The 22,582-nt window shown below is 39.5% G+C and overlaps 1 protein-coding gene and 1 long non-coding RNA gene across 3 annotated transcripts in view; one reads left to right on the forward strand and one right to left on the reverse strand.

The window, feature by feature from the left end:
* The window catches only part of ADAMTS20 (ADAM metallopeptidase with thrombospondin type 1 motif 20), a 246,153-nt gene that overhangs the window by 45,970 nt on the left and 177,601 nt on the right, over window positions 1–22,582 (reverse strand). The window lies entirely within an intron of this gene.
* On the forward strand, window positions 8,277–14,397 carry LOC120931916. The gene is made up of 2 exons (XR_005747908.1): window positions 8,277–9,240; window positions 14,151–14,397. It is a non-coding gene; the product is annotated as an uncharacterized LOC120931916 (long non-coding RNA).

The raw sequence follows: 22,582 nt of genomic DNA on the forward strand, positions 1-22,582 counted from the left end.
ATCATGGAAAATGACTTGTCATGCTACTTTGCAAGTACTTTGTAAGTCGTACAAGTGTGAAAGGCGCCTTAGCTGGCCATACATTAATCATTTCTTTGTTCAACCAGCAAGTTGAATGAAAAAGATCACCTGATTACATCATCCACATATTTGAAGTGGATGGGGAAATTATTACCACTGAGCTATCGTATTCTGACAGCAGAGAGACTTCCCTGCCATCATTGTGACAGTGGAGGAATCGACATTACTTGTGCGGATTGAGGAAGCCATTCATTTTTTCAATTAACCTGCTGGCTGAGTGAAAAATCTCACTCATATATGGCCTGCTTAAGACTGAGAAAGGGAGGGACTGTACATGAGTTATCAAGCGTTCTGTGTTCACTTTTGCTAAAAATGGAATATGCCAACACAAGATGAGAGCAGATAGATGACTTCATCAGTCCATTGTTCTTCATTCACTGACCAGTCTAAGGCCCCGTACACACGGCCGAGGAACTCGACGTGCCAAACACATCGAGTTCCACATCGAGTTCCTCGGCGTGTTCAGTCCTGGAGCCGCCGAGGAGCTCGGCGGGCCAAGTTCTCCCATAGAACAACAAGGAAATAGAGAACATGTTCTCTATTCCCTCGCCGAGGTCCTCGTCGGCTTCCTCGGCCGAAAGTGTACACACGGCCGGGTTTCTCGGCAGAATTCAGCTCTGAACCGAGTTTCTGGCTGAATTCTGCTGAGAAACTCGGTCGTGTGTACGGGGCCTAAGACTAAAAGCAGCAAGGTGACTTAGCTGTGCTGGTTTACAGAAGAGAAAATTAGAATACCAGGTTTGTTGTGCTGTCTGATAGGACTGTGTAAAGCTCAGAACTGAAGTCAGAGAAACTCAAGTCTTTTGGCATATAAGATGAATACCATTACCTAGCGTTCAGCCATCAGCTGCCTTAGGCTAAGGCCACAAATTTACTTGTGTTTTTATATATGGTTACATGCTGTTAACTAAGAACATATTAATGATAAAGCACCAATTATTTTACATGTGTTCCTTTTTGGCTAAAATGCACTCTTAAATTTCAGTTTGTTGTTTATAGAATCTAATAAAGGAAATATTGGATGACTGCTTCTCACAACACCAATATAATCAAAACATGGATAATTTTTTTAAGCACAAAGGAATAAATTAAGAACAGAAGAAAGCATGCTCATGCCTATTATTAATACTTTATGTGAACCTTTATGTGAAGCCTTTGTTGTGCAGTGGTATACTCACTGATGTACCTGGTAAATGTTTTGTTAGTGTACATATTGTAAGTAATAAAATAAGTGTCTCCATGCTACCCAGTCAACAAAAAAACAGATTACAGCCTGCACAAATGTGTTCCCGCACTAATGGTAAAAATATTCCTTGAAAAAGTGCACTGCAACCACAATATAATAAAAGAAATGCACTACTGGCATGTGTTGATGTGCAAACCCAACTTATAGTGGTTCTATAGGCGCAAGTTCTTTTTTACCTCCCTGCATTAAATGCAGGAAGGAAAAAAACCTTCTCTGTGCAGCAGTCCTTCAGCCCCTCCTAAATACTTATCTGAGCCCCAAAGCGTTCAAGCGATGTACGCAGTCCTCACTGGCTGAGGCAGTAGCAGAATCCACTGTCTCCTGCTGCTGTCAATCACAGCCAGTGGGCCAATGAGGAGAGAGAAGGGGCAGGCCCCAGTCACGGCTCTGTGTGTGAATGGACACGCAGAGCAGTGGCTATGTAGTGTGTCTTTTTGGGCACCCCTATTTCAAGCTGCCTGCTTTGGGGGCACTTGGTAGGAGGGAAGGGCCAGGAGCGCCAGCGGAGGACCCGAGAAATGGACGATTGGGGCTGCTCTGTGCAAAACCATTACATTGAACAGCTAGTCTAACATGTTTTTTTGTTTTGTTTTGTTTATTTTTGTTAGTTTAAAATATCACAGTGCAAAGTGCATATATAAACATAAATAAAATATAATATGTACAAAAGTCCAATCCACAGTTCAGTTGATATACTCCACAGTGTCCAAAAACAATCCTCAGTGATAATGATACAAGATAATTTATCGTGTACACCCAGCGTAATCCACCACCAATTACACTAGCTGCACACTACACTGATGTAAAGACAAGCACATTGCCCTTTAACTGGGCTACAACAGCTCTCCAGAACTCTCCAGATGGGCTCAGGATCTTAATCACCACCAGGGATCTCCACACTGTCCAGAAAGCAATTACCAGTCTCTTCAATGAAATGGTACTCAAATTTTTTTTATAATCCTCATTGTGCAGTATTGAAAACCAGGCGGCTGGTCCATAAGGGGCACAGGGGTGCCGCCCCCCTAATTTACATGCGGGGCACTGGACTAATAGGTTTCTATGAGTTATTTTTGTTAGCACAGCTCTGATTGGCTTACAAAAGGTTGGGCTTGGGGCACAGAGCACTGCGCCCTGAACCCACTCACTTGTGACATTAGCGAATCCGGATTCTCCAATCAGGACAGGAGGCAGATCTTAAGACTGGATTAGCTGGAAGGAGAAGTGGGGGAAGCCACAATAATGGATATGGTGAGTGCGTTTGTCACCCCCCCCAAACAAAATTGGCATCTTTTTTTCCCACAAATAGAGCTTTCTTTTATTTTAAACAAAAATAGAGCGACAATTATGAAAAAAAAAACATTTTTTTCCTCAGTTTAGGCCGATACGTATTCTTCTATATATTTTTCGTAAAAAAAACCCGCAATAAGCATTTTTTGATTGGTTTGCGCAAACGTTATAGCTTCCTCACAGAAATTGTTGATATTTTAAAAAATACATTTAAAATTATGTGGCTATCTTGTATAGGCTTTTAATGTTAAAATCTAAGTCCAAACAAAACAGGTATTTAGGTCTGCATACATAGCCATTACAACAGCTATACCAGTGAGATTTTTTTTAATTACTTTGCTTAAGAGAGAACGTAAAAGAAGGTGTGGGAGCACCCTATGGTGGAAGAAAAAAATTGTAGGAAGATTTTACTGTTCTGTTCCAAAGAAAAATTATCATAAACCTAACAGGACAATCAAACATATAAAGGTAAGTGAAATCTATTCTTAAGATCTGAAACCAAGCAATGTGCTTTTTATGAAGCCATAAGGCGCTAGACAATACACTTTTTAATAATTCCCCAGATTCTACGCAATATATTCTATATGGTTTTACCAGGGACTAGGGAAAAATAGGGGTGGATTTACTAAAGGTAAATAGATTGTGCACTTTTCCCCAGATCTTAGTAAATGTGGTAAAGCTGCACATTGTAAAGAATACCCAGTCATGCCCAGGCATTTTTTCTTGCACATGATTGAAAGATGAAAATCAGCAGAGCTTTACCACAGTAAATTCACCCCATATTCTATGGGGGGCAAATCAGTCATTGATGCAAAATAATTCTGAGGCTAAGTGAGCCTTAACATTCTATACAAATACATTATATTATGCTCTTTAAAAAATATATAATTATTTAGAAGGAAGGAACAATAGTGGTGTGATCACATGGCAACAATTCCTGAGGACTGAAGAATAGCTGCCATATAAAAAGGTTTGATGTAATAATAAAAAAAAATACTTAAAACACATCCTTAGCAGTGTGGTCAGTTCTCTAGCTAGGGAACTCAGCCTGCTCTCTTAAAATGGTCAGACTTGTCCCCCCTGCACAGCCATTCACTGGGAAGCTCAGTGTGCTGCTGCTTCTCCTCCCCCAGCTTTTTTACAGCTGAGAACAGAGGAAATCACTTATAAAAAAGGGAAAAAAAAGTATTTATACATTTTTTTACTATCCATACACAAATATTTTGCCTTTCATTTCTATTTCAAACTGAATGGGTTGATTCACAAGGTTATAGTTTACAATCACTTTAATCCCTGGGTATTTCAGCTAAATTTTCACAATCATAATTTATTTCTAATGTGAATGCAAGCTGTAAAACGCAACGGTCAGTATTGCAAAAAATCTCAGTAGATAACATCTGCACAGAGCTTTGTCTCTATTCAGATCTGCTAAAATGTGTATTTTGTGCACATTACAGCTTGTATTTAAAAAAGCGAGGTATATGTGCTGATATGCAAGTGCTAACAGTTCTAAGCAGTACAGGCTTTAATAGGGATAAAGCTGGCTATAGATGGATGATTTTTTTCCCCTAACCAGCTGGCCAGCTGATCAAAAAATCAAATACAAACTAATTTGCCAACCACGCATTCGAGGTGGATGGAGGAATCCCTCCGCTGTGCTATTGTTTTATGGCAATGACACTCCCCCACTGCCAGAATACACTGATCAGCACTGCAGTCGACCGGCTGCAGCACAGATCGAGAGAAAATATAATGACAGTCCTGTTTAGGAGGAGGGGATCACTAGATCAACTCCTCCCAAACAGGAACGCCCACACATGAATCGGAATTTGGCTGGTTCCTGCTGAACCAGCTGAATTTTGATCCATGCATGTCCAGCTTAAAAAAATTGGGGGACTAACAGAGGGGACAAAAAATCGGAGTGGGGTAAATACATTTTGCAAATTTATTTTCAGTAAAGCTAGATTGCAGATGGAATACACCTCTGTAAACAGTATTAACTTACAAATGATTTGTAATTTTGTCAAGCTTTTTTGGTAGTTTATACACCTCTGCCAGACAGTACAGCCAAGAGAGTGGAATCATTTATTCAGTTAAGCCAGCAATACATGGCCCGACTTTTGGTTGATTACTACAGAATTGGCTGAAATTCTTGCCATTGGTGGCCCTGTTGAAAATGTTCCCCTGAACAGTGACTGAACTCTATCAGATGCAGGCACTGTTTGGCTATTCAGCCAGGCTTGCATGAATACAATAGCCAGCTTTTTTTTTTACACCGCTCTCTCTTCCTTTTCTTCATCAGTATAAACATATGCAGTAAAGCATGAGTAGCACCTAGTTATGTCCCTCCTTTTTCCAGTCTGTTATGTAGAAGGATGACAGAAGATTTATATGAACACAGAATCAAGTACTTATGCTCTCTATGTGTAAAAATAAATGTGCTTATTTTTGCAATAAAATATAATGTTGGTAAATGGTGTTTTTTTTAATATCTGCCTGTTCAAGTTTTAGATAGAATTGGGCCTCTGTAATGCGTGTTAATGCTTGTTAAGCACACATTGTGCTTGTGCATGCTTCTTTAAGGACACATCCATTCACCTCTAATGGGTCAGCAAAATTCTGCAATGCGTGCACATAGGAGTGAAAGGGCATTGGCCAAATCTAACAGATCTTTCAACCTCTAACTAATTTTACACATTTTCTAGGGCATGAGGAAAACATAAGCAGATGAGGTCATTGTACAATCAGACTTTTCAAGTAAATGATAAAATAACAAGGGCGCAACAGCCTCTAGAGACCAGTGCCCCACTAAACAAGCAGAAGCAAGAGCTGACGTGTTTAGAGGGCGTTCCCCCTTCTAAGATTTCTGAGAAAGAGGGTATACCCTTGAAATGCATCTGTTGTTGAGTGGGGTCCTAGTCTCTACATTTTAAATGTATCCCCTGCACTTTAGTTGGGATAGTGGTTCGGCCCATGTTATTACGCTTCCAGCCACATGGCATTTGTGAGTATATTTTGTATGCCTTTCAATTATATATTTTTTGATGTAAGGCACAAGGCTGTCGCACCCTTTTTTTGCTATTTTGATAATAAGAACTAAAGATCCCCCAACTGGAATAGGACAGCATAATCTGAAGCATTTCCTGCAACAGGACTGAAGTCTTGTATCATCAAGTCCTTTACTTTTAGGCTGCCTATTTTTTTTACATAACTTTAGCATCAATGTGTTGTTTTCATCTGCTATTGGTTCATACTAGATCTAGGTTTATATGAAGAACAATGGCTAAAAAAATGTAAAAGTTTAGACACATTAAAATCAAGGATTTCTACAAGCAAAAGAAAATTCTGACTTTAAATGTGTGTTCATTAACAAGGTAAATATGTTTATGCTCATGAACAATGTCACCAAACCACAGATTTAACAAGTCTCGGAAATTCAAACCACAACACCTGGATGCCAGCTGAGTATTTAGCAGATGTTCTGCAACTATATACAGTATATGTTTTAAATAAATTGTTATATTACCAATAATACACATTCCTGTTACTCTCAGAACAAATAATGTAGAAATATATTCACATACCAAATTATAGAGTGGTTATACTGCTATACTATAACACAGTATTAAGAAAAGATAAAATATGACCACAAAATTTAAAACTACTGTTTATGGACTTACTTTACTGTGAAATATTGTGTCATTGCCAGAAATGAAGAAAAGGTACACATGAAGTAAAATGATATGGAAAAGACTGTTTTACAACCAAATACATGATATTTCTTAGTAAGACACTGCAAGATTAAAAGAAAAAACTCTATGGCCTCGTACACACGGCCGAGGAACTCGACGTGCCAAACACATCGAGTTCCTCGGCGAGTTCAGCCCTGAAGCCGCCGAGGAGCTCGGCGGGCCAAGTTCTCCCATAGAACAATGAGAAAATAGAGAACATGTTCTCTATTTTCTCGACGAGTTCCTCGGCGGCTCCATCGGGCCGAAAGTGTACACACGACAGAGTTTCTCGACAGAATCCGGCTCTGACCGAGTTTCTCGCTGAATTCTGCCGAGAAACTCTGTCGTGTGTACGGGGCCTATGATATACAGGTTTACTGCATCCCATTCTTTTTATTCCAGCATCTGTCTGATTGCTTCTTTACCCTTTTCACTGATGATACTATATATTTTATTTTATTTTTTTGCTGCACACATGCCTAAATGCACACATTTTACGTGCAAATGCACTTAAAACTGCAAAAAAATATATATACATTTATGAAAGTAGAGGACCTGGAAAATAAAAGGTGGTAGCTACAATGTTTTATGTCACATAATATATGTATTATGGTTTATTAAATCTATATTTTCAGTCCAGTAAATTAATTTTACTGCACCCAAACATAATAGAATTCAAATTTTTGGAGGAAAATATAAAAGATGAGGTTGTGGCAAGTGAATACATACCAAATATGCTAAGATTCAAAATGGCATAAACTTTTGAAGCCTTTGATACCTAAAACTACCCCTACACTTTAAAAATGGTTGCATTCAGCTTTTTAATTAAATTACAATATAAAACATACATTACCAAAAATGTAATTTCTGTTTTACATCAAACTAGTAGTTGAAAAAAATTATTGACACTTAAAATAATTTATTGTAAGCTATTATAAATAAACATTCCGTGTTTTGGCAATTATGGATATTTAGTTAGGAAAACTTACATGAGTCCTACGAATTGAGAATTGCATGTTGTGTTAGCAAATCGTTGCCTTATTACAGGCACTTATTTAGCATTGAGGCACTGAAGTGCTTACAATCTAAGGTTCCTAGTTCAAATAAATATGCCAATTATCTACGGGGAAGGTCTTTAGACAGAAACCTATGCAGGCACACGCAAGCAGAAATCTATGCAAGAACCTATGAAAGAAAAGTTAAACCTAAGTGGCTTAGTGGTTAGCCTGGCAACAGTAGGGACAGGCGTTTTGAACATTGGCCAGGACACTATCTGCAAAGTGTTTGCATGTTCTCCTTGGACTTGCATGGGTTTCCTTTGACAATCCAAAGGCCTTTTTGGTAGGTTAAATTGAAAGCTCCTTTAGGGCAGGGACTAATATGAAAGTATGTAGGGTGCTACATACAGTTTTCACCGCTATATAATTGCCTGAAAAAAATAAGGCATTGTTTTACTAACAAGACATACAATTCTGAATTCCTCTAATGTATGTTTTATAATGTAATAAAAAAAACCTGAATGCAAAATGCTGATATAATTATTTTAAGTAAATCTAACTATTTTTAGAGTGTAGGTGTTATTCAAGATTTGATTCATGATGCCACAGTGCATGTTAATCATATGGTTTATCTTTTTTGTCCAACAGCCACAAAAAGTTTCATATTCTCAGATTCCAACTGTAATATTTTGGGTATGGGTGGGTGAGGGTGAAGTAATACATATATTTCTTAGTACTTAGTACTGAGACTTTGATACAAGAGACCCAGAATGAGAAGGCACTTTACCCAAATAGGGACCTCATGCAAAGAAGAGAGAAAACTCCTTAGCATTTGAATAAATCTATTTTGGAATGTTATTCAGTTTATAGTGTGCGCAATATGAATATATATATATATACTGTATATATTTATGAATATATTTATGAAAGTAATCAAGACATGGCAGATATGATAATTAATCATATTGATCAATTAGCAGCAGATAAGATAATTTATGAAAGCATTCAAAAAGTAGCAAATTAGATAACTTATGAAAGAGAGCAAGCAGTAGCTGAATTAGATGATTTAAAGAAAACAGTATTAAAAAATTTGCAGATTAGATCATTTATTGAAGTAATCCAGGTATAACAGATTAGATTAATTTATGAAAGTGATCAGGAAGTAGCAGATTTATGAAAGCGATCAAGAAGTAGCAGATTAGATAATTTATTAAATCAATCAATAACCAGAAGATATTTAATAACATTTCTAAAAACCCACTGACCCTGCATTCAGATCATTATTATTGAGAAACATGAAATTTAAAAAGAAGAGTGGACTTTTTTTTATTTTTTTTTGGCTTTTTTTGCTGTCAAAACTTTTAAAACTGCTATTACTATAAATGATTTAATAACATGCGGTTATATTAATAAGGGTATCTGAAACCATTTCACAAGCATTTTCCAATGCGGATATACAAGTTTGCCCTTCATTGTATGAAGTATGTCTGTAAGGCTATGGATTTGTTTTATTTCTAGCCAGAACAATTGACCTACGGTACACTCCATCATTCTCTGGAATAAGCACCATCTTCCATATTTAACTGCACTGTGTATTTACACAACTATGATTGAACCACATATGGGACTTTTAGCTATCGAATATCTGGTATGGTTCAGGTGGTAAATAAATTGATATAATAGATAAGAGATATTGAGCCACTTGATAATGTTTCCATGTGTATAACCTTTTTTTATTTACCTTTTTGCCTCCAGAATAAGAAAAAGCCTTGACTGATATTCTCACACTGTTACTCCGCAATTACTAATGTGGTAGTCTGGCTTTGGCCCAGTGTTCTTCCACAGAAATTACTGAATTAAAAGTGCAAGCAGGGGTTGTGTTTCGTACATTTATAAGGTAGATATGATTAGATACATTTACTGGTAGAAATTGTTCCATCATTATATTATTCTATTAACTGACAAAACTTGTTATCACAATAAGATGAGGTAGAATTGGCAAAATGTCTTTAATGAGGTAGATCAAAGATTAAGACATTCCTTTGTTCCATTTGCTAAAAACTTAAAGCAGTCTCTTCTACCAGCATTGGAATACCAGTGCTGATAATGAATGTATCACATTGGGGGTTATTTACAAAAGGCAAATCCACTACAAGTGCAAAGTGCACTGAAAGTGCACTTGGAAGTGCAGTCGCTGTAGATCCGAGAGGGACATGCAAGGAAAATAAAATACAGCATTTTAGCTTGCACATGATTGGATTATAAAATCAGCAGAGCTTCCCCTCATTTCAGATCTTCCCCCCAGATTTACAGCGACTGAACTTCCAAGTGCACTTCCAGTGCAATTTCAAGTGCACTTTGCACTTGTAGTGCAAAGTGGATTTGCCTTTCGTAAATAACACCCATTATCTTTTTTTTAACCACTTCCATACCAGGTACTTACGCAGCTTCCCGCCCAAGCCAATTTTCAGCTTTCAGCACTGTCGCACTTTGAATGGCAATTGCGCGGTCATGCTACACTGTACCCAAACAAAATTGGCGTCCTTTTTTCCCCACAAATAGAGCTTTCTTTTGGTGGTATTTGATCACCTCTGCGATTTTTTTTTTTTGCGCAACAACTAAAAAAAGGCTGAAAATTTGGAAAAAAAAATTACATTTTTATTTTTTTCTGTTAATTTTTTTGTAAATAAGTTTTCTCTTTCAATTACGGGCACTGATATGGCGGCACTAATGGGCACCGATGAGATGGCACTGATGGACATCGATGAGGTAGTACTGACGGGCACAGATGAGGTGGCACTGATTGGCGGCGCTGGTATGCGACACTGATGGGCACTCATAGGCGGCACTGATGGGCACACATAGGCGGCACTGATGGGCACACATAGGCGGCACTGATGGGCACACATAGGCGGCACTGATGGGCACACATAGGCGGCACTGATGGGCACACATAGGCGGCACTGGGCACTCATAGGCGGCACAGATGGGCACTCATGGGCGGCACTGATGGATACTTATGGGTGGCACAGATGGGCACTGATAGGTGGGCACTGGGCATGGATGGGCACTGTGGGGTGGCACTGATGGACACTGGGGTGGCGCTGATGGACACTGGGGTGGCGCTGATGGACACTGGGGTGGCGCTGATGGACACTGGGGTGGCAGCACTGATTTTTGACAGGTTGCCAGTCAGTGCCCATTTGTGGGCACTGACTGGCATCTTTTTTCTAATGCTTTTTTTTTAATATTTTTTTTAGACTTTTTTTTTTTTTTTTTGCTGGCATTTTTTTTTTTTTTTGCCCACCCTGGTGCTCCAGGGTGGGCATCCCTGGTGGTCCAGTGTGGCAATCCGAGGGGGGGCTGCGCTGATAAACAATCAGCGCGAACCCCCCCTGTCAGGAGAGCCGCCGATCGGCTTTCCTCTACTCGCGTCTGTCAGACGCGAGTGAGGAAGAGCCATCGACGGCTCTTCCTGTTTACATCGTGATCAGCCGTGGTTGGACACAGCTGATCACGTGGTAAAGAGTCTCCGCGGGAGGCTCTTTACCGAGATCGGAGATGCAGGGTGTCAGACTGACACCCCGCATCACCGATCGCCGCGATGCGCGCCCCCACGGGCGTGCGCGGCATGAAATCCTGCAGGACGTTCTAGAACGTCCTGTCAGGATTTCATAACCACTTCCCGGACGTAAATCGGCCATAGGCCGGGCGGGAAGTGGTTAATAATTGTTTTTATTCCTCTATCATTTATGAGTCTACTCACATACAGTAAGTTGAAATGCACATACTGAAAACTGTACACCCTGAAAATTGAAATTAATTGCTGATATACTGTAAATCTGGTCATACATGGTTCAGTTTTTTCATTCAGCCAGCTGAACGAAACTCAACTGATTCTCCCATCAACACATTTTAGGTGGAATGCGGAAATCCTCCCCACTGCGCTATTGTATTCCGGCAGTGGAACTCCACCCCCATCAGAATAGCCATCAGAATAGCCAATGGGCTGCATGCACTGATCAAAGCAAAATGTTCCAATAAGCCGATTTATGAGAAGTTGATAGAAACTGCTGAACTGGCGGAATTTCTATCTATGGCAGCACAGTACATGAAGTTTCACAACTTAGGAGTACCCTTTGTAACCACCTATTCTTTACAGCATAGAAGCATTAAATGGATAATTAGCTTTCCTACCGGATAAACCTCAGGTAGTGTTCAAAGGAGCCTCCTCACTAAGAAATAGAGTAGCTCCCAATATCTTTGTGTCTTCGATCCCCCTACAAATAAAGTACATTTTTTAGACCAACTAACTGGATTCCAATGTAAAAGATGTCGGGTATGTTCTTTGAGCAGCTGTGCGCACAGAAGAAAAACTACGTTTGTGTCCATGAGCACACAGTTGCAACATACTATCACTCCATTCATTACCTGCTCTACAGTGGGAGTGGTTTATTTATTGCAGTGCCCATGTGGTCTGCAAAATATAGAGCGGACCAAACGCCCCCTTCAGGTTCGCCTCAACGAACATATCACAAACATCAAGTCGGGATTCAAAAACCATTCAGTGTCCAAACACTATGGGCCAGATTCACAGCGGAGATACGACGGAGTATCTCAGATACTCCGTCGTATCTCTCAGAGTATCTATGCGACTGATTCATAGAATCAGTTACGCATAGATATCCCTAAGATCCGACAGGTGTAATTGTTTTACACTGTCGGATCTTAGGATGCAGTACCGCGGCCGCCGCTGGGGGGAGTTTGCGTCGTAAACCAGCGTCAGGTATGCAAATTAGGAGTTACGGTGATCCACGACGGATTTTCGCGTTCGCTACGTCGCCGCTAGTCTAGTTTCCCGTCGCAAAGTTAGTCGTCGTTTTTGGTGCCTTAACTTTACACAGTATGTGCTGTATAAAGTATGGCCGTCGTTCCCGCGTCAAATTTTTAAATTTCACGTCGTTTGCGTAAGACGTCCGGGAATACGGAAGTACGCTACGCACGTCGCCGATCGAAAAAATGATGTCAGTTCGCGCAAAGCACGGCGGGAATTTCGAAACGGAGCATGCGCAGTAGGTCCGGCGCGGGAGCGCGCCTAATTTAAATGGTACACGCCCCTTTAAATTACGCGGGCTTATGCCAGAGGCCGCCGGTGTAATTTTTCATGCAAGTGCTTGGTGAATCAGGCACTTGCGATGAAAAATTGCGGCGGTGTAACGTATCTACGATACGTTACGATGCCGCGATTCTACCTGAATCTGGCCCTATCTTCTTGTACATCAAAAAGATCCCTCCAATACTCTTTTTTTGGGAATTGACAAATTCAGTCCCAATTGGAGGGGTAGTTCATTAGTGAGAGAAATCTCAAAATTTGAGATGTCTTTGATCCATAGGGTAAGGGCCTATGTACCCTATGGGTTAAACATTGACATTGATGTTAATGCTTTTATTGATAACTCCTAGTGGCCTTTGTTGTAAACTCGATCTGAGTCACGTGGGTGGGTTAAATTATCATTTAGAAATTCTTTATTCATTATTCTTTATTCAATTATAACATCTGTGGTGTATGCGGAATATTGGTTTGTGCATGTTTAAATTATGTGCACTTATGTTTGGCTATAACTATAATGATTTCTAATTATTGTTATCATCCTTCAATTTTTATTTAATTTAATTACATTTATTTTTACACTTAATTATATTAATTTAATTTAGTTCAAACACTAAGTTTTTTAGAGGTTATTCTCTATTAATATTGAGACATATATTTCACAATAAATATTATTTTGATTATCACAATTGATTAACTGGATGTATTTATATGCATATAGTGTTTTAGAGGGTTATAGGTCTATATGTATTCACTAATCTGCTGATCAACCCTATGTTTGGTTGATTAGCCCAATAAATTCTTTGCTTAATCACTTAGGGGCAGATCCACAAAGATCTGCCCCGGCCCATCGTATATGAGATACGCTACGCCGCCGTACCTTACCTGGCTTCATTTCGAATCCAGGAAGATTTCGCGCCGTAAGTTACGGCGGCGTAGTGTATCTCAAGCGGCGTAACGGCGCGGAATTCAAATCGCCGATTAGGGGGCATGTTTCATTTAAATGAAGCGCGTCACCGTGCCGAATAAACTGCGCATGCGCCATCCCTAAATTTCCCGCCGTGACTTGCGCTAAATGACGTCGCAAGGACGTCATTTTTTTTAACATAGATGTGAATTACGTCCATCCCGATTCACGGACGACTTACGCAAACAAAACAATTTTTTTCAAATTAAACGCGGGAACGACGGCCATACTTAACATAGCAGGTTTAACTATACGCGACGAAATACCAGCTTTAACTATACGCCGGAAAAAGCCGACTAGAGACGCCGTAAAAAAATGCGACGGCCGCTCGTACGTTCGTGGATCGACTGAAATAGCTAATTTGCATACCCGACGCGGAAAACGACGTGAACGCCACCCAGCGGACGCCGAAGAATTGCATCTTAGATCCGAAGGCGTACGAAGACGTACACCTGTCGGATCTAACCCAGAAGCCGTCGTATCTTGTTTTGAGGATTCAAAACAACGATACGACGCGGGTAATTTGAAAGTACGCCAGCGTATCAGTAGATACGTCGTCGTACTCAAATATTCACAATTAAAATTTGTGTTAAAATCAGTTTATATTACCATTGACAATGCAATCAGACATCCATATTAACTGTCTGTTTGGTCTATGCGTGGTCTTTCTATTGTATGCCCAATACACCATTCCTATAATAGAGATGGCGTTTTGCTGCTCCATTCACAGGATTCAGAACGAGGTGTGGTTTTTGCTTATAAGGTGGTGGATCAGCATGGTACACATTCCCTATTGACAAAGACACATATGACGAAACGCGTCTGGAGGAGGATACGTGCTGACGTCACCACGCTGTCTCGCTAGGAGGATGGGTTTTGTTTGTAGCCGGCTGGTTCTGCTGTTTTTAATGCGTGATTTTAACTTTCTAAATGTAAGTGCAATATAGTTTTTATACAATAAATAACAAGTGAAGCAATATTACACTATGGTTGTTTTTTTCTCCTTGGGTTACTGCTGAATTTACTGCTGAACTAATGGTCCGGGATTGCACAGCGCCAGTGGTGTTTGGAGATACTTATGCAGCAATCCATCTAAAGCTTACCCTACGATCTTCTATGCAAGCAAAGGCCTAGGCTTACATTGTAAGCTTTTTGTCAGTAGGGACTGATAAAAATGTGCAATATATAACTAAAGTGCTACGTAAATTGTCGGTGCTATATAAGTACCTGTAATAAATAAAAAATGTATGGCCAGCATAACATGCATTATCAATAATGCTCTTGTTTTAAGCATATATGATCATCAACCTTGTATCCTGAGTGATCCAAAAAGAGAACAGCACCAGTGGGTTTTCCTACCAGCAGAACTAGAGGGCTAGGGACCTCCTCCACTGTGTTGTACTCTCACCTCCATTCTCTCGTTTGCTAAACAGTGTCTCCTCCTGTCAGGAGTACTAGAAAGTTCTTTCAGATATTCAGCTTTACACTCTGAGGGTCTATCACTCGTCTCCCCTCCTTTTTGTGGAACTTCCTCCTACCTCTTATTCTTTGCAATGATACAATGGCAAATTCTGTGCACACAAATTCCACTTATTAATGTTATAATAAGCATTAAGAGTTTTATTCATTTCTGACATTAATGTAGCACATATTCTTGCTTGCAATGAATTGACGTGTGCATGCAATGAATTGATGTGCACATGCATATGTAACTGTTGCATGTCTGCAAGGTGGTAACAGGTCATTAAAGTAGAAGTCCAACCTAACACTAAAATCCCTGCATCTACAGACATCAATGGTCTAACACTAACATATCTAAACCTGTAAAGAAGAAATCAGAATGCATACCTTCTCTGAAGCCAATCCAACCTGGTCCCATGTCAGCTGCAGCTCTGCTGTGGAGGAGGGTGCAGAAGACACATCTAACAACAGAAGCCCCATAGTAACTCTATGGATGACTTCACTCTCCATTCATTTCACAGTCGTTGTCGGCTGTGTCTTCTGCAGAGCTTCTGCCGCTGGAGACCAGATCGGATCAGCTTGAAAAAAGGTATGTATACTGATTTCTTCTTTACAAGATAGATAGGTTAGAGTGAGATAGTGGCTGTCTATAGATGCAGGTATTTTAGTGTTAGGCAGGACTAACACTTTAACCTCCCTGGCGGTATGATTATTTCAGAAAAAAGGTGCTGAAAGCGGTACAATTATTTGCAAGGAAATTTGTCGTTTTATACTGTAGGCCTGTAATTCTTAGGAATAACTCACTTAAATCTGACCAAACAAGAGTCTAGTAGGCATCCTGGGTATGATTTTTTTTTAAAAACAAAATGATAAATTATAATATAATAAATAATTATAAATAATTATAACAAATAATAATATAATTATAATAAAAATTATTCAATAATGTAATCAACTCAAAATCACTGAAATTTGCTCAGTTGCAGAATTGTCGCTGTCATTACTTTTATTTTTTTATGACGAATTTCCCCACAAATCGCTATCGCTCAATTCTGCAAGTGATTATAATTTATTATCGCTGTTTTCTAGCTGCTCTAAAACCATTTTTGACATAAAGGGACACCTTTGGTTGCTATGGACAATCTACAGTTTGCAGGCAGAAAGAACAGTTTTTATTATATAAAAGTACATGTAGGGCACTGGGCAGACCACTAGGGACAAGGGGGGGGTGTATTTTTTACATACAGTACTGTAATCTATAAGATTACAGTATACTGTATGTATTGTGTTTGTTTACCTTTTTGAATTTGGCGCCGTTCTCCGCCCCCGTGCGTCGTAACGTCGCAGGGAATGGAGATCGGCGGCACAGGAGGACACTGTGTGAATCGAGCGAGGTCCCGCTCGCTCACACAGCGCGGTGGCATCGCTGGATCCAGGGACAAGGTAAGTAAACCGAGCCTGTGGATTCAGCGAGGCGAGCCCGAGTCTGACTCGGGGTTACCGATCGTAGCCAAAAAATCTCACCACGAGTCAGACGCTTGAGAGGGGATATGATTTAAATTCACAAATACCATACTGGTGACCCCACAATAGGGATGCGTTTTCGAGGAAGGGAGTTTAACAAGAGACGTGGACACTTATTAAAATTAGAAGAAAAGAGGTTTAACCTTAAGAAGAAACAAGAATTTCTGTCTCCTGCACCCCCCCCCACTGTAGTGTCATCTGTCTCCTTCACCCCCCACTTTAGTGTCTTCTGTCCCCTGCACCCCCCACTGTAGTATCCTCTGTCCCCTGTCCCCCACCCCACAAACACACACTGTGTAGGTAGAACTCTCCTACCTTACACTGGTGTACAGCAATCAGAGCAGCAGAGATCGCATTAACAGGCTGGTGATTGGTTGCTAGGATTGCTCGGCAACCAATCACCTGCTGTTTAATGAAAAAGTACTCCAGCAGTTCCCGCCCCCATCCAGCCATGTTATTATAATGGCTGCTCGCCGCTGTCAAATGAAGAGGACAGCAGTGAAAATGTCTGCAGGCCAGGTGCCTGTGAATTTATCATGGGCACTGACGGGCCGGACTCTTAGCGGTGGTGGGCCACTTGCAGCCCGCGGGCCTCAGGTTGCCGACCCTGGGCTAAGGGGACAATATACAGTACATCACTTCCTAAAACACATAACTAATGATGTTTTACACTTAAAGTGACAGTAAAGGATTGAATGTCAGTGACTCATCTGTTTTTCATCCCTACTGGATTTTTGATGCCGAATAACCACTTTGTTTTGGTAAACCTGGCCTTAGGCCTCGTACACATGACCGAGAATCTTGTCATAAATGAAATGTCGTTTTCCTCGACGAGATTCTTGTCAAGATTGACGAGAATCTTGTCAAGCTTTCCTTGCATACACACTGTCAAGACAAAATCTCATCATTCTCAAACGCGGTGACGTACAACACGTACAACGGCACTATAAAGGGGAAGTTCGATTCCACTGGCGCCACCCTTCAGGCTGCTTTTGCTAATCTCATGTTACTGCATGTTAAGTAAAAGTTTGGTGAGAGACGATTCGTGCTTTTCAGTCTGTTACAGCGTGACGAATGTGCTATCTCCATTACGAACGCTACTTTTACTGAAGGTACGCTCCCGTCACATACTTTATTCTGAGCATGCGCAGGTTTCTAAGCATACACACAAACGTGTTTCTCGTCGTAAACCAGCCCGACGAGAAACACGACGAGGAAATTGAGACTCCCGATGAGAACATCTTTTTTTCTCGTCGAGATCCACGACAGTTTTCTCGACGAAAAACATACACACAACCGTTTTTCTCTGCAAAAATGCTCTGCCAGCATTTTTCTTGATGAATTTTGCAGAGGAAAACGGTTGTGTGTACGAGAATTTACTGATTAGTAAATTATTAAAGAGGACATTTTCCATATTAACCCGTCATATTCACATTTTGGTTCTTCTTTTCAGTTTTGTGCTCATCCCCCCACATATTCTGTTTTTCATTTATTTTCACTATTATTTCTTACATTGTATGAGCTGTGTTTCAACTGGCTTTTGTTTGCGTTAAGCCTATTTTTGCAGTCCCATATGTACAGTATATGAAGTAGGTCAAATGCAGTTCAGGAGGAGGTCAATTGCAGGTTAAATGCATTGAATGATCTCAGGAGCATATCAAACTGATGTCATCTGATGTCAATGAATACCATAAAAAAAAAAACTGAAAGCCCATCAACATAGGCCCTTTGGGTATCAACCTATTAAAGATACAATACCCCTCTAATCTGTGTCTGGAGTCACAGGTTCTCAATATATACTTTAATTTGTTAAGGCTCTACAAACAGGCAATCATTCTCTAACACAGTATGGAGTGAGACATTGAGGGTGTGTTGCTGGAAAATGTAACATTTAGCACAAATCGTCAATGTTGTAGCTGTGTGGATGGATAGAGATTAATATTTTGTTTAAAACTTTGACACAGAAAATGTTCTAACTACGCAAAAAGAACAACATAAAAATGGAAGAAAATCATAGCCCAACACAAAAGACAAAAAAGCCATTCAGTTTAAGTTTTTTTTTATATTATCTTAAAACATCCACAATGCACATGTTAGGAACTGTCAGTCTGCCATTTAAATCAAATTAACCTTTTTATGTTTCCTTTTTTTGTAGGCAAAATGCAAATGTTAAGAACTATCAGTCTGTAGATTAGGTAAATCATCAGGTCATCAGGTTATTTGCAATTTGTTAAAATATGTAGTACAAGTTAAAAACACAAGAAACCATGCTCTATGCAAACATATCTTGAACATGAGCTGGATGGCAAACATGCAAGACTATAAATAATATTAAGGCAAACTTTTTAATCTTTTTTGAAAATGTGACTTTGGTGATATTTAATACAAGTAGTTAATATTTCTTTACAAATCTATTTTAATTAATTGAATGCAGTATATATATATATATATATATATATATACACAAAAAAAATACTAATCTGGTCATTTAGAAAAGCTGTAAGGCATAGGAAAACTGATTATAAACTCTGTGAAATAGCCCATTGGAACAACACATAAATATTAAATACACCCATGGTTGGGTAACACTGATCAGATGCAGGTTTCTCACGTTATATTTTATTCCTAATAAACCTGTTCAAGGATATTTACTTTTAACTTGCAAATGGGATGTCACTTCACCAAAGATAAAAATAAATATTTCCAGTTTCAGGAATATCACACAGGCCTTTTTTTCAGGTGCAAATCAGTATTGTCACAGCACTGTAGCTTAAGTTGCCCAGACATCTAAGGTATTCATATTCAAGATATGCTTGAATAAAGCAAGATTGCTACAATACAGCCAAGTACAATGTTATAAACACGAAATACAACAATTTAAAAAAATAAAGAAATTGACACAGGACAAGACAAACTGAACATTGTATAATTATTTGTTCTGAGCACTACTTGAGTGAATTTCATTTCAACTAACCACCCAGAGTAAGTCAAAACAGTACAATATGAATTTTGATTAGCTGCTATGGGTACTGTACTTAACCTCTTGAAGACCAGGCTATTTCTGGCACTTTTAGTTTACAAGTTTAAATCAGTATTTTTCACTAGAAATTATTTATAGCCCCCAAACATTATACTTTTTTCTTTAGCCTAGGGAAAAAATGGAGTTGGTTGCATTTTTTCATATCACACGGTATTTGTGCAGCGGTTTTGCAAGCGTAATTAAAAAAATACACTTTAATGAATAATAATAAAAAGAAGCAATACATACCCCAATTTGTTTGAAAAATGTGGAGAAGATGTTGTTACGTGAATAAATAGTTACCCAACATGTCACACTTTAAAATTGTGCACACTCGGGGAACAGCAACCAACTAAAGTACTTACAAATCTCCATAGGCAGTGATTTAATTTTTTTTACAAGTTTCCTGTTTAGAGTTATAGAGGGCGTCTAGTGCTAGAATTATTGCCCTTGCTCTAACGTTTGCAGCGATACCTCACATGTGTGGTGTGATTACCGTTTAAATATGTGAGCGCAGCTTACTTATGCATTCGCTTCTATGCGAAACCACAGAGGAATGGGGGCACTTTAAAAAAAATAATTAAGTTTTTTTTACACCGTCCCTTTATTTATTTTTTCTTTGATCACTTATATTCCTATTACAAGGAATGTGAAAATCCCTTGTAATATAAGTAAGGATAACCGGTCCTCCTTATGGAGAGATCTGAGATTTTTTTTTTTTACTTTTGCGCTAAAAAAATAAATGATGCTTCGGTCCTCCAAGGCCATAGAGATGATCAAAAAGGATCTATACTTTGATGACTTGCCAGCGGCACCTTCAGATCATTCCTCGGGTGAACTGGCATAAATGGTAGGCCTGAGAGACACACCAGCGAGTGGCGGGTGTCCTCATGAGCTGCTTGGATTGCTTTCATGAGAAAGCCAGCCTCCGGCAGTGCTTGTGCTGTGTAATCTGCCCCCTCAAAACTGTTAAAAAAACTCCCTGAATCTGCCACTTCCTGTATGCCCTCTCTGCGCTGACCACGATAATCAGGGCTGATGAGGCCTGACCATTGTGGTCAGAGTACGTCCCTGCATCATATGCTGCTGTCCTCTCTGCTCTCCTCTCGCCCCCTCACCCCCTCTTTCCAGCCTGTCAGTTACCTCTCTGCATCTGAGTTGGCTATGAGACAGAGCTTCTGTGGGAGGAAACGAGCGGTCACGTGATCTCCCTGGCTGACATCAGAGGGAGATCATGGCCCTTCCCACAGAAGCCATTCATCGAAGCTGTACAGTGGGCGTGAGTCATGTGACCGGCCTGAAGAGATAACTCAAATTCAGTATTTACAACGCTCGTTTAAAAAAAAAAAAAAAAACTTACATAGGAGGTTATTTACGAAAGGCAAATACACTTTGCACCACAAATGCACTGCACTGACATTTCTAGCCTTTACAGCCAAGGAAGCTTCTTTTGTTTTATCTGAAACTTCAGGTCTGAATTTTTGCCTGAATTCCCACCTGAACTGGACCCAGAAATGCACAGGACCCTTTTGGAATTTGCACCAGGTCCGTCCCAGACACATGTGAACTGGCTCCATTGAGAACTGGTCACACTACCATGTCATGCGAATTGAATGCGGTGAAAATCGCATCCAATTCACACATATGTAAACCCGGCCTAAATGTTTCTCCATAATGTCTTTGTTCTCAGGAACCTTTTACTGCCTTTGTCCTGGTTGCAAAATAGCATGCTGGAATGTAATTCAAAATGATTTGTAGGGTAACGCAACACATAAACCTTTTTATTTACGTGTATTGCCTCAATGCATAGATTTGAACCTGCCTAAACATGTCTACATGCATTAGAAAGCAGGGACCAGTTTATTTTCATGTGGCATCAAATAATTATTATCCTTATTGAATTGATGGACTTTCAAACCTATTCTAAATAGAACAATACTCACAATGCACATCATTATACAACGTAATAACAGGTGGCTTCAAGAAAATGGTGCAGCACTGAAGATACTGGGGTTGATTACTAAAGGCAAATAGGCTTTTTACTTTGCAGGTGAATATTCCATTAGGTTAGCTCCCATAATGAAGCTTTGCTAACTTCCGTCATCTGTTTATGTACAAGCAAAAATACTTTTTTAAATTGACATTGCATGTGATTGGGTATGCTTTGAAAGGTAAATTTTCACCACATTCACTAAGTTAAAATTCCTTTGCAAAGCCTTTTTGGTTTTAGTAAATCAACCCCACTGTTTCTTGAAAATTATATGGTATATAACTGTATGATTTATTGAGATATACGAGAACAATGTATTATAATATGCACATTACTAGTAAAGAAAATGGTGAAATGTCCTTGTTGTCTAATATAGAGCAGACTTAGATAATAATTCTTTAACAACCTATACCTTTTTTCAACAGATAAACAAACTATAACTTTTTAATTTTATATTTTTAGCAAAGCAGTCTTTTAAAACCCTACATTCAGTCTTGATCAAAGGGACCAGCTTTTAAAATAGTTTAGATTTTCCACAACATCTTTCCTATGTTTCAAAAAATATGTAAAATCCAGTTCCATGGAGTATAATATATATATATTTTTTGCAAAAGTATGATCTAGTATTTTCCTTACCTACCAACATATACAGTAAGCTCCGCTTGTTTCCCCCCCCCCCCCCTCTGGTGCCACATTTCCTGGCTGCAGCAAGATGCGGCGAGGACCCCTGGAAGTTCAGCCTCATTCCTCTATTGCCGGACCAGTTATAAAGCGCAGCACACTTTAAGCATGCACAGTGGGGAACCGGCTGTGAACCTGAAAACTTCACAACTGGTTTCCCTTTCCAAAAATGGCGGCTGCACCTGTGAGCTGATCGAAAATTTGGCAGGAGCGCCGACATTGCTGGAACCCTGGACAGGTACGTGTCCTAAAATTAAAAGTCAGCAGCTAAAGTATTTTTAGCTGCTGACTTTTCATTTTTGGAGGGGGGGGGGTCTGGAGCATCCTTTTTATAAAGAAACAATAAGACCATATTCAGTTCTGGCTAACAACTGTTTTGTTTTGCAGAGCATACACATTTAAAGTGCAATTTAGAGGTGATGCAGAACTGTTTTTTTTTCTTTTTCTTAAATGCTCCCTAAATCTAAATTCATTAACTTTTTGAATT

The sequence above is a fragment of the Rana temporaria genome, chromosome 3 (assembly GCF_905171775.1).
Source record: "Rana temporaria chromosome 3, aRanTem1.1, whole genome shotgun sequence".
Taxonomy (NCBI): Eukaryota; Metazoa; Chordata; class Amphibia; order Anura; family Ranidae; genus Rana; species Rana temporaria.